The sequence below is a fragment of the Amblyomma americanum genome, chromosome 1 (genome assembly GCF_052857255.1).
Source record: "Amblyomma americanum isolate KBUSLIRL-KWMA chromosome 1, ASM5285725v1, whole genome shotgun sequence".
Lineage (NCBI taxonomy): Eukaryota > Metazoa > Arthropoda > Arachnida > Ixodida > Ixodidae > Amblyomma > Amblyomma americanum.
Window position 1 is genome coordinate 300,924,645 of NC_135497.1, and position 12,639 is coordinate 300,937,283.

General features: G+C 45.0%; 1 protein-coding gene across 1 annotated transcript in view; it reads left to right on the top strand.

Moving 5' to 3' along the window:
• Positions 1–12,639, top strand: part of LOC144115296 (uncharacterized) — a 396,380-nt gene that overhangs the window by 99,619 nt on the left and 284,122 nt on the right. The gene's annotated exons all lie outside the window — the stretch shown is intronic.

Genomic DNA, 12,639 nt, shown 5'->3' on the forward strand with positions numbered 1-12,639 from the left:
GCCGTCCCTGTGTGTCCCCTGATGGCGCCACCCGCACTGGCCCTTACAAGTTTTTCCAATTGATCACGTGGCGAAAACATCAACTTGACGTCACAGTCGTCCTTCGGTCGACGAAACCGAAACAGCGTGAAGAAGAAATTCAATTATAAACTATTTAGCGGTCGTACACAAATACCACAGGGTGCTTCATGTATACGAATGTCTACGATATCGTTTGAAAGAAGAAAACACGCAAGAAAAAATTTGGTGTCTATAGTCCTTAAAGGGGTGCAGACACAAAATTTTAAACGCAATGAACGGCATGAGAGTGAGAGAGAGAAAGACTTTATTGTGCAGAGGAATTCGGGCCTCCCAGGACCCCTGGGTCCCCGCACGACCACACCGCACTCAAACGTTCAGGCTAAAAGGTCCATGACGCTGGCCGCACAGGTGGCGACGATCTTCTGTCATGCCTGATCTGTGGAGCGTAGTGAGTCCTCCCATGTTTGGAGTGGCTCCGGCCTGCTGGGTGTCGGGGAAGCCGGACAGATCCCGAAGATATTAGTCAGGTTTGCCTTTTGAGCATTGCACACAGGGCAGGAAGGTGGTATGGGTCGGTAGTGGGAGAGGAGAGAGGGGTTAGTTACCGTACGATTACTTTCATGGGCGTAAGAAGTTGCCATCTTGCAAGTGTCTGGCACATTCTTTGAGGGGAACATAAGTTATTGCTGTTTTTAATGCTGTCCGATGAGCCTCTCGCCATTTCCACCTACATTGGGCTGCCTCCGCGGCTCAGTGGTTATGGCGCTTCACTGCTGACCTGAAAGACGCGAGTTCGATCCCGGTCGCGGTGGTCGAATTTCGATGGAGGTGAAATTCTAGAGGCCCGTGTACCATTCGACGTCAGTGCACATTAAAGAACCCCAGGTGGTGGAAATTTTGCGGAGCCCTTCACTACAACGTCCCTCATAGCCTGAGTCGCTTTCGGACGTTTAACCCCCATAAACGAAACTATTTCCACCCACATCGAGTGATGTCATGGTGCACTTGCTTTAATTATTGTGACGTCGCTGAACTCAGGGGTTGTTCACTTCAGCGCTGGCGCTGACTGAGACCAAAGGCTTTGTGTACAAAATGGCTTGTAATTAATTATTCACACTGTGCACTGGTGTTTTGCTCTTATTTTCATGATTGCTAGGCCCGTAGGCCTCTTTGAAGGCAAATAAACTGACACCGAAAAACTTTGTGTCTGGACCCCTTTAAAGCATATGCCATGCAGTTACCATCTAACATGGTGCTGGGAAAAGTTGTGCATCCATGACCTCAATGCCAGCTTTGGGAAGTTGTCATACAGGGTGCTACGCCGCTAATCTCCACTTCCTGGCCATTCTGTGCTGGGTGTCGACCACTTCCACCTGCTTACTCTTGCCTCTCCTTCTTTCCATTAAACGCTGTCCATGCACTAACACCAAGCATTTTGCTGACAAATGCACATGTTTTATTCACAGTATGTCCCAAGTCTCTATCTTGCCAGAACTGTAGCAATTAAAGATTGTTTCTCATTGCATTACGAGAAAAAAAACTCCACTTGTTTGCTTCTTAGTCAAGTCCCTTAGGTGTACAGCAGACATGTTCAACAAGGAAGATTGTCACCATGCTGGTATCTATGATGAAAGATCAAACTCATTTTACATAGCACCTACTTTGACACAGACGCATGGAAACTATAGCCCATGCTCATTGCATTGGCTGCGCCGCCTGTTGGCCTGGCCGCGAAGCGTGAGTGGGTCGTGTCTGCTGCTCTCCCTGTCCGTTTCAGCGCGCTGTTGTGATAAGCTTGTGTTTTGATATTACATAGTGTGGAGTATTGATTAGTCGCGAATATATTTAAATGTAAGTCTTCAGTGACGTAAAGGGTGGTACTTCTGCGTAGCTGGCTGCTCGAAAACTTTTAAAATTTTCCATGAACATGTCCTTGTGTCCCCTCCGTGCCTTCGCTCGTCAGCGGTTTTTTCAGCAGCGCAGGGGACAAAGGACGTGACAAGTGCACAGACACGGCGCTGAACATACAACAGGTTTATTGAGGTGATTTTCACTACTTAAATACAGTGGCAACCAATCTCAAATGAAAAGACAGATACACAAAACAGATTGACGAAAATGACAATTCCTGAGCACAGTTCTACAGTGGCACAAGACCAGCTGCGCACGTTTTTCTATTCTCATCAAGGAAACGTAGTACTTTATCAGGCAGAGCTATTGAGGCAACGCTTACGCATTCATCTTTGAATTTATGGATTTCATGAGCTTCAATGATTTCACGAGTGATTTTGCCTCTACAGAGAATGGCTCTTCCTGAGAGCACACAGCTGCACATCTTCAGCTCATGGTGCACTTGAATGGCGGCGGTGGACCTCAGACGGCAGACAGGACTACGGAATTCTTATGGCAGTGCGCTCTGCCGCAGCTTCGAGCCATCACTAAGAAGATGCACAGTCCGGTCCACACCTATGGTGAAGTGTCCTCTCCGGAACAAGTACAAGGCGTCCTTAGACGAGGACCAAAGTTCGCCGTGGAACCCAGGCAATCGGCATCGGAACTTCTTGCGATGGTGAGACAAGTTTCCAGCCTAGCAGTGGCTCCTGAAGTGGACCGATGTGTTTCAGATGGAGTGTACATTTTGGCAAAGTGTAGACCTACCAGGTGTAGAATTCCAATCAAATTCACCGTTTCGTTTTTAAAGAACAACTCGCTGACCCTATTACAGGCTGGTAAAGAGGGAGGTTTTGCTGTGATGCCAAAAGCGCTCTACTTATCGAAAGCAGAAAATGCTATCAGTTCGACTTTCCGGCAGAGAAGCGATGTCACTCTAAGTAAAGTGAAAGCCCGATCACGGAAAATGTGTGCACAAATGAATTTGGAATCCCTAGCCAAGTGTATAGAGAAAAGCAAGGGGTCCTGCTTAAAGATATTCTTCACAGCCAAAACTCACAAGCTGGACTGCCCACTTCGAGCAATAGTCTCCGAGGATGGCACATGGCAAAAGTCTGTCGCGTTATTTTTTGCAAGACAAGCTGAACCTCTTAACCATTGACGACCCTTTTCAGGTGAAGAGTTCTAACCAAGTAATCGCTTTCTTGCAACAAAACCCAGCGAAAGGCTTTTCGGCCTGCTCTATCGATATAAAAGATTTATATTATTCCCTTCCGCAAAAGAAACTGCTGGCAAGCGTTGAAGAATGCATTGATTCCTTTGGTGTGGTAGCTTTCCAGAGTTCTGCAGGCATCAGCAATAGCAACTTCTTGGAACTCCTTACTTTTTGCTTTAACTCGACATTTTCCACCTGGAATGAATCTGTTTACCTCCAGAGCAATGGCGTCTGCATTGTTTCATGCATAGCTCCGATACTGGGCGACATTTATCTCGCGCACCATGACAAGCTCCTTGATAGTCAACTCGACGAAAGCGTGGCTCGTGTTTTTAGGTTTGTAGATGATTTTTTAGTTTTGATGACATGTGCAGTTACTGACGCAGGGGCCTCGGTCTCGAAAGTTTTATCAATTTTTCACACCTGTCTTGACCCTCTTGTTTTGACGCATGAAACGCCTTCTGGAGGAAAGTTACGTTTTTTAGATCTTGCCATGTTCCTCAAGAATAGCCATGTGTGCTGGCGTTACGAGCCACGATGCCAGAAGCCCCTCACGCCTTTCGCTTCTGCACATTCTAAGCTTGTAAAGCGCGGCATCGCAAAGTTGTGTTTAAGAAATGCCCTAGAAAAATCATGCCATCATGCGATGCAAGACAGCTATCAAAATCAGGTGGTACGCTTACAAGCAGCAGGATACCCTTCCGACCTTCTGATTGCAATATCAGAGAGCCTGCTAAGAGAAATCATTAATTCAGGCCGCAGAGATTCCACTGAAAGGCCCAAGGAAGAAAAAAGAAAGTATGTGGTTATTCCTTATCTACACCGCATTTCACATAATCTGAAAAGGGTGGGAGCGCGTGCCGATGTAAACGTTGTTTTTTCCGCGCCCGATAAGCTCTCCAAACTCTGCCATATTGTAAACAGCAGCAATGAAAGGACGGTTGGCTGCGATAAGAAACACAGCATATCAAGATATTGTCTTCAATTTTTTCAGGTTGGTGCTTGTTCGTATGCTTTATTGTAAACGGCATCGTGACCTTGCCGTCGCTGCTGCTGCCAGGTGTGTTGTGGTGTAATTTTTGTCGCCTCTAGGACTAACTTTGTCGGGTGCTTTCGCCGAGCTCCTCAGCGCGAAAATGGACAGTGCAAAGGATGCCCTACAAGATTTCAGGGCTCTCGGGGATAAGCCTCCAGGGAGCATTAAGGAAGTAGCGAAGATTCTTACCGAACTTCTAACTAAACTTGATGTATTTGCATCCGACATGAAAAGCAGCGTCGAAAAAATGGGCGGCTCAAGCACTGAAATTCGCGCTGAGCTCTCTGGCATTAAAGAGTCAATTGACTTCATGAATGAGGGGTTTGAAAACTTCAAGGCAGATGTGGAGGGTTTTCGTCGGGAGCTTGCGGAAGTCAAAAAACAAAATGAACATTATCAGAAAACAAATGAGCTTCTGAGAAATGAGCTGCAAGAGACAAAAAAAGAGATGTTAGAGCTAAAACAGTTCACCAGGAACATAAATCTTGAAATCAAGGGACTTCCGCTTGCTCCGAATGAGGACCTTGTAAACTCTGTTCAGAAGGTGGCTTCTTGCCTGGGTGTCGCACTTGCCGAGTCTGACATTGATGTAGTGCATCGAGTGCGCTCTAAAGATAAGGATAAGCCAAACGTGGTGGTCAAGTTTGTCACAAGGTCTATCCGAGATAAAGTGCTCAATGCAGCTAAAAAGACCAAACTGAACACGAGACTGCTTGGTTTTGAAGAACAAGAACCCTTGTTTGTTAATGAGCACCTGTGCGTTGAAAACAAAGTACTACTATCTAAAGCAAAGAAAGCAGCTAAGGACCACAACTGGAAGTTTGTTTGGTTGTCACAAGGAAAAATTTTGATGCGTAGGGCAGACAACTCTACTGTTCTGCACATCACAAGTGAAGGTGACTTGGCCAGCGTTGTGTGACTTTTCTTTTTTTCTGTCGTTCAGATCTTAGCATGAAATTTTTCCTGTTTCTTTTGACATGGCTTTTACGTTTCAACAAGTTGACGATTTGATGCGTGATAAAAGCTTTTCAATTTTGCACTGTAACGTGCGCAGCATACGAAGTAACCTAAATAACTTGATTGTACACATGGCAAGGTATGAATCCTGTTTTGATGTAATAGCCGTGAGTGAAACATGGCTTAAGCGTGATGAAGTAGTCTCTTTCCCGGGTTATAAATTTTTATCCCAGCCACGGGATACACGAGCAAGGGGAGGTGGGGTAGGGATGTTTGTCAGAGATAGTGTCTCCTACCAGCTAATGGGAGTGGCGTCTGTTAGTTTTGACTGCATTGAAACCCTGTTCATAAAACTTCAGGATGGTTTGATGGTTGGTGTGGTTTATCGGACACCAAACACATCGATAACGGAGTTCCTTGAGAAGTTTGAAATGATTCTAACAAATTGTTTTCATGGGCGTCGCTCTAATATTGTCATAATGGGCGATTTCAATTTAGATCTATCACATGGAGTACAGAACAGCTACACTTTCCTTCTCGAATCATTTGCCTTACGTAACCTTATTACAGAACCTACCCACGTAACAAGTACTTCAAGTACTCTAATAGATCACGCCCTCTGTAATATTGTCCCAGGTGTGCTTGCCGGTACCTGCGCTGAGGTGGTAGCCGACCATTCACCCATTTTTCTTGTAATAGAAAAAGACCTGCCTCTACAAGCGCAGTTGACGCAGTGTAAAATTCGTAGTAAGATAAACTATGTAGCACTGCGTGAAACATTAGAACAAGCCGACTTCACTACGGCATATGATGAAAACGTCAATACTGAGTGTAAGAACTTTTTAGACATCCTTAAAAATGCCATTGAACAGAGCTCTCTGCCGAACACTAATAAATACAGCCAGCCAACGTGTCCTTGGATGAATACTGAAATATTAGCCGTGTTAAAAGATAAGGACAAATGGTATCGCAAATGGAAGCAGTTGAGATCAAACGAATACTACCTAACCCAGTATAAGCGCTGCAGGAACTTGTCTGTATCTCTTATGAGAAAAAGAAAAAAAGAATATTATTCATCACTGGTGAAACAGGCGCATGGAAATACAAAAAAAATTTGGGATATAGTGAACAACGCAATCGGCCTGCGATCCAGTACGGCAACACTCCCTGAGACAGTTGACGAAGACACAGTAGAATCATTCAATACCTATTTTACCTCTATTGGGCCTACGGTTGCCGCGCAAGTTCATGCTGACGCACCTACCGCGAAGATGCCGGAACGTGTTAATAACAGTTTTGCTTTGCCTGACATAGACATAGAAGAAGTAATCACTGCAGTCGGCAGCCTTTCAGCCGGCAAGGCGGCAGGACCTGATGCAATACCCGTTAGACTGATCAAAAACAACATTGATATACTAGCGATCCATCTACTACACATATTTAACCATTCATTGGCAAACGGAATATATCCTGACGAGCTAAAGGTTGCAAGGGTTGTACCTATTTATAAAGGCGGTGAGCGATCTGATCCGCGAAACTACAGACCAATATCGGTATTAAATGCAATTAATACAGTTTTTGAAAAGGTTCTTTGTAAACGTATACAAAATTTTCTAAATAAATATAACATTATATGTCATAATCAGCATGGCTTCAGGCCCCAAAGGTCAACGTCATCCGCAGTTCTTGTTCTTTCACAACTTATAAATTCTGCACTGCATAATAACAAGCTGGCCATAGTAGTATATTTAGGCATATCAAAAGCTTTCGATACGGTTGATCACACAATACTACAACAGAAATTGGAAACCTACGGTTTAAGAGGGAAAATTCGTGATCTAATTAAAGGCTATTTTACAGGACGGAAACAATATGTTGTCATGAACAATTTAGCCTCACTACCGCAAAGCATTAATCTAGGTGTGCCTCAGGGCTCCGTGCTTGGGCCGCTATTCTTTTCCCTGTATATTAATGACCTTCCATCAACGCTGAAATATTCGAAAGCTGTAATATATGCTGATGACACTGCACTGCTTTTTACAGGGGAAAATTTAGTGGCACTTAAATGTATAACTAATGAAGAGCTTGGTGAAGTTTCGCAGTGGTTTAAAAGTAATCGATTGACCCTTAATACTGAGAAAATAAAGTACACCGTGTTTCACTCGCGCAGGAAGAACATGAACTACGAACGTATATCTGTAACTATCGACAACACGACTCTGCTGAGGGTGCCTCAATACAAGTATCTTGGTGTCCTGTTCGCGTCTGATATGCACTGGAAAGAACAAATTAATAATGTTTGCTCCAAATTAGCCTATGGTTGTCATGTTTTACTAAAGGCCAGGGACTGCTTTGATCTTCCAATTCTGCGCGTTCTGTATTTCGCCTTTGTGCACAGTCAATTATCTTATTGCCTGGAAACGTGGGGTGGTACATATAAAACATACCTAGATCCTGTTTCTCGCCTTCAAAAACGAGCTATTCGTATGATAACTTATTCAAATAATACACACCCCAGCAGGCCACTCTTTCAGCAGCTTCGTATCTTACCCCTATCAATGGCATATAAACTGAAGATAGCTGAAATAGTAAACAATGTAATAAAATCTAACAACCCCCTGCCCCTTAGTTTATTTAGATTACCAATGAAACAAACAAGAGCTGCAACTAACAATCTATTTAATTTACCACCTTGTTACAATATGTACGGCCGGAGACTCCTAGAATACAGTGGAGCCCATGTGTGGAATGAAATCCCGAATGAAGTTAAAGAAAAAAATAACTTTTCAACATCTTTAAAACACTATTTAAATTCCATGGAAATGTAGGAATCAATTGTGTGTGTTAATCTTGAAGTTTTTTATTTTACACGGTCTGCGGTAGTATTGTGCTTGTGTTGTATTTGGACCCCTCACTAGCCGTAAAGGCTATGGGTCCAACCAACAGTTTGTGTACTGTTTCTGAGAATAAAGAAAGAAAGAATAAAGAAAGGTTTTGTACCATGTAGTAGCAATGTTGTGTACAGGTTTCTGCTTACGTGTGACAAGCACTACACGGGGCAAACTGGTCGTTGCCTCAACGACCGGCTGCGGGAACACAACAACAACGTGAGCGGCACCGCTTCCCGTCACCTTGGCATTCATTGCAGAGACTGCACAGAGGAAAGAAAAAAGAACAAAAAACCACCGTGTTATCCTGTTTTCACTCAGTGTCGAGTGCTGTCAGATAATAGAACAAAAATCACTCGTGAAATCATTGAAGCTCATGAAATCCATAAATTCAAAGATGAATGCGTAAGCGTTGCCTCATTAGCTCTGTCTGATAAAGAACTACGTTTCCTTGATGAGAATAGAAAAACGTGCGCAGCTGGTCTTGTGCCACTGTAGACCTGTGCTCAGGAATTGTCATTTTCGTCAATCTGTTTTGTGTATCTGTCTTTTCATTTGAGATTGGTTGCCACTGTACTTAAGTAGTGAAAATCACCTCAATAAACCGGATGTAAGTTCAGCGCCGTGTCTGTGCACTTGTCACGTCCTTTGTCCCCCGCGCTGCTGAAAAAACCATGTCACACCAACTTGCCCAAGCTTCTACAGTATCAGCGTCAGCGGTAGATCGTGGCTGCTCGACGAGAAAAATAAAAATTTGCGTCGTATTGAATTTGTGCGCTAGAGCGTTAAATGCGTTTCTTGTATTTCTATCTTCCCCCACATTCAGTGAACATTTCGATGCGTACTTGCTTCGTCATGGCTAGCAAGGTGCAAAACAGGCGCGCTGTTTGCAAATGTGACAGGTCGCCCACCTTTCGATGTAAGCGCTTTTAAAGGAAAAAGGGTCGATGCAAGAAGCAGAGCCGGGGGACGCGGAGGCAAGTTGTGAGTGGCTCACTGCTACTGTATGCTTCTAACAATGAGTTAGCTGTATCGAGAAGCAGGAGATGGCTGAAAAGAATGCACCACACAAGTAAGTTGTTTTTATCAAAGGCAGTGCCCGTATTGCAGTTTCCCGTTGCTGCCTTGTGTCTGTATGGATGTCGTCATACTCATGTCGGACATTTATAAGAATTGACGTTCCACTCCAACCTGCGTATAAGCACAAAAACTGATGCATGTGCTTGTATTAAAGGAATGCAGCTGCAGGTGTCCTTTGCCTGCTAACAGCGTGAAGGTTGAGGAGCCTCAGTTGTTTATTCGTTCTCAGCGAAGACAAAACAGCATGCCTAAAGAATTATTAAGCGAATAGTTAAAGCAAGTATTGTATTCTTTAGTGAGACAGGAAAGCAGTCCATAGAAAAAGCAGCTAGCTGAAAATTTGGAAGCACCCGCCATATGATTTAGTGGCTTTGGCGTTCGGCTGCTGATCTCAGGGTCGCGGGTTTGAGCCCGATCCTGCTGCAGTGGCAGTATTTCGACGGTGGCAAAACATAAAAACAATGGTGTGCTGTGCGACGTCAATGCACGTTGAAGAACCCCATACGGTCTAAATTAATCCGGAGCCGTCCACTGTGGTGTTCTTCATAGCCCATGTGTTGCTTCAGGATGTTAAACCTGGGATACCACTTCCAAAGTTTGGAAGCCTGATAACTTGGTGATGTAAAGTCTTAATTTGCAGTGCAAGAGATGTTAGCGCTGGTTTACTATTGTGATGCATCCCAGAGCCGATGTGCTTCATAGTTATGTTTTGTGAAACTCGTATGTGTTAATGAATATGAGGGCCGCTGGCAGAGTTTGCTCTGAATTTTTCATCATTATTCATGGCGTGGTGTGCACAATTGCTCCACTTTTCTGCTGAAACCGTTGGTGTCTTGTTTATGAGCAAAGCTTCAACCAAAGGAAGCCATAAATCTTTATGCTCATTCTTGGTATCATTATTAACTTGTACCCAGAGAAACTCCATAGGTTAAAGCTAAGGTGGGAGCCAGAGCTTGACGTTGCCAGCCCTCGCCACAGCGACACCTACATGGTATTTGACAACACACAGTTTGGGCAGCTTCATGATTTATGGGAGCCACATTGTTGGCATCATAGCGTTCCATTAGTGTTCTCTCTGTCAGCTACTGCTGAACTGCTTCTTTGTGTAAAACTGTTGTCGGCATTGCTTCGTCCAGATGTGAATGGCACAACTGCTTGTGTTTCGCTACGATGTTTCTCTTGTCTGCCTCTGGAGCACATGAGTGCAAACATCTCAAAATGATTGCCACCCGTATCTTCATAGCAGTCTTCACCCTTTCCGTTTTTCTGCAGGAAACATACAGGGAGCCGTTGATGGGCCTTTCTCACTGCTGATGTGCATCACAATGATGCGGTGGCCCTTCCCTGGCAGCCTGCTCCAGGCCATGGTTGTCCTGATCTTGGCACAAGCAGCACACGCTCGCTGTTCTGTCCTTACACCAACACTGCGCTTGCTGCCGTTGCACATATCTCATCCAGGTAAATAATTTTGGAACCTACCATCTTGTTCCTTAGGTAGCTTTGCTGCCTTGCGAAAGTGTCTTCTCTTTCAGTGGGCAGCTAGTGTAATTTTATTGCATGTTTTCTTCTGTCAAACGATGCGTTAGACATTAGAATACATGAATTACCGTGTGGTATTTTCCTACAAGCGCTAAATAATTTGATTGAATTTCTTCTCTCGTGCTGTTTCGGTTTCATTGACTGAATGACGACTGTGACGTCAAGTTGACGGTTTGTTCGCGTGATCTACTAGAAAAACTGTAATATAATCGCTGATATGTATATTCAATTGACTACGACATTTAATCCAGCATCTTCCAAAACATGGAATGACAAGCCGGTCAGTGATTATATTAAAGTTTGTCAAGGGATGATTTATTACACACGCTCACAGAGTCCCGCGTGCCGGAGTCCCCCAATAGTCATCCGCAGTTCGCGCACCTAATGCAACGCGCACCGAGCTCACACTTGAGCCCACTTCGACCACACCACTCGGATCACTCCCGCGCTGCCCGCGCACACCTCACGCACATTCCCGCCATAGCCAACCACGCATCCCCTCTCCCTCCAGTGTTGTCAGCCGTCCCTGTGTGTCCCCTGATGGCGCCACCCGCACTGGCCCTTACAAGTTTTTCCAATTGATCACGTGGCGAAAACATCAACTTGACGTCACAGTCGTCCTTCGGTCGACGAAACCGAAACAGCGTGAAGAAGAAATTCAATTATAAACTATTTAGCGGTCGTACACAAATACCACAGGGTGCTTCATGTATACGAATGTCTACGATATCGTTTGAAAGAAGAAAACACGCAAGAAAAAATTTGGTGTCTATAGTCCTTAAAGGGGTGCAGACACAAAATTTTAAACGCAATGAACGGCATGAGAGTGAGAGAGAGAAAGACTTTATTGTGCAGAGGAATTCGGGCCTCCCAGGACCCCTGGGTCCCCGCACGACCACACCGCACTCAAACGTTCAGGCTAAAAGGTCCATGACGCTGGCCGCACAGGTGGCGACGATCTTCTGTCGTGCCTGATCTGTGGAGCGTAGTGAGGTCTCCCAGTCCTCCCATGTTTGGAGTGGCTCCGGCCTGCTGGGTGGAGGGGAAGCCGGACAGATCCCGAAGATATCAGTCAGGTTTGCCTTTTGAGCATTGCACACAGGGCAGGAAGGTGGTATGGGTCGGTAGTGGGAGAGGAGAGAGGGGTTAGTTACCGTACGATTACTTTCATGGGCGTAAGAAGTTGCCATCTTGCAAGTGTCTGGCACATTCTTTGAGGGGAACATAAGTTATTGCTGTTTTTAATGCTGTCCGATGAGCCTCTCGCCATTTCCACCTACATTGGGCTGCCTCCGTGGCTCAGTGGTTATGGCGCTTCACTGCTGACCTGAAAGACGCGAGTTCGATCCCGGTCGCGGTGGTCGAATTTCGATGGAGGTGAAATTCTAGAGGCCCGTGTACCATTCGACGTCAGTGCACATTAAAGAACCCCAGGTGGTGGAAATTTTGCGGAGCCCTTCACTACAACGTCCCTCATAGCCTGAGTCGCTTTCGGACGTTTAACCCCCATAAACGAAACTATTTCCACCCACATCGAGTGATGTCATGGTGCACTTGCCTTAATTATTGTGACGTCGCTGAACTCAGGTGTTGTTCACTTCAGCGTTGGCGCTGACTGAGACCAAAGGCTTTGTGTACAAAATGGCTTTTAATTAATTATTCACACTGTGCACTGGTGTTTTGCTCTTATTTTCATGATTGCTAGGCCCGTAGGCCTCTTTGAAGGCAAATAAACTGACACCGAAAAACTTTGTGTCTGGACCCCTTTAAAGCATATGCCATGCAGTTACCATCTAACATAGTGCTGGGAAATGTTGTGCATCCATGACCTCAATGCCAGCTTTGGGAAGTTGTCATACAGGGTGCTACGCCGCTAATCTCCACTTCCTGGCCATTCTGTGCTGGGTGTCGACCACTTCCACCTGCTTACTCTTGCCTCTCCTTCTTTCCATTAAACGCTGTCCATGCACTAACAACAAGCATTTTGCTGACAAATGCACATGTTTTATTCA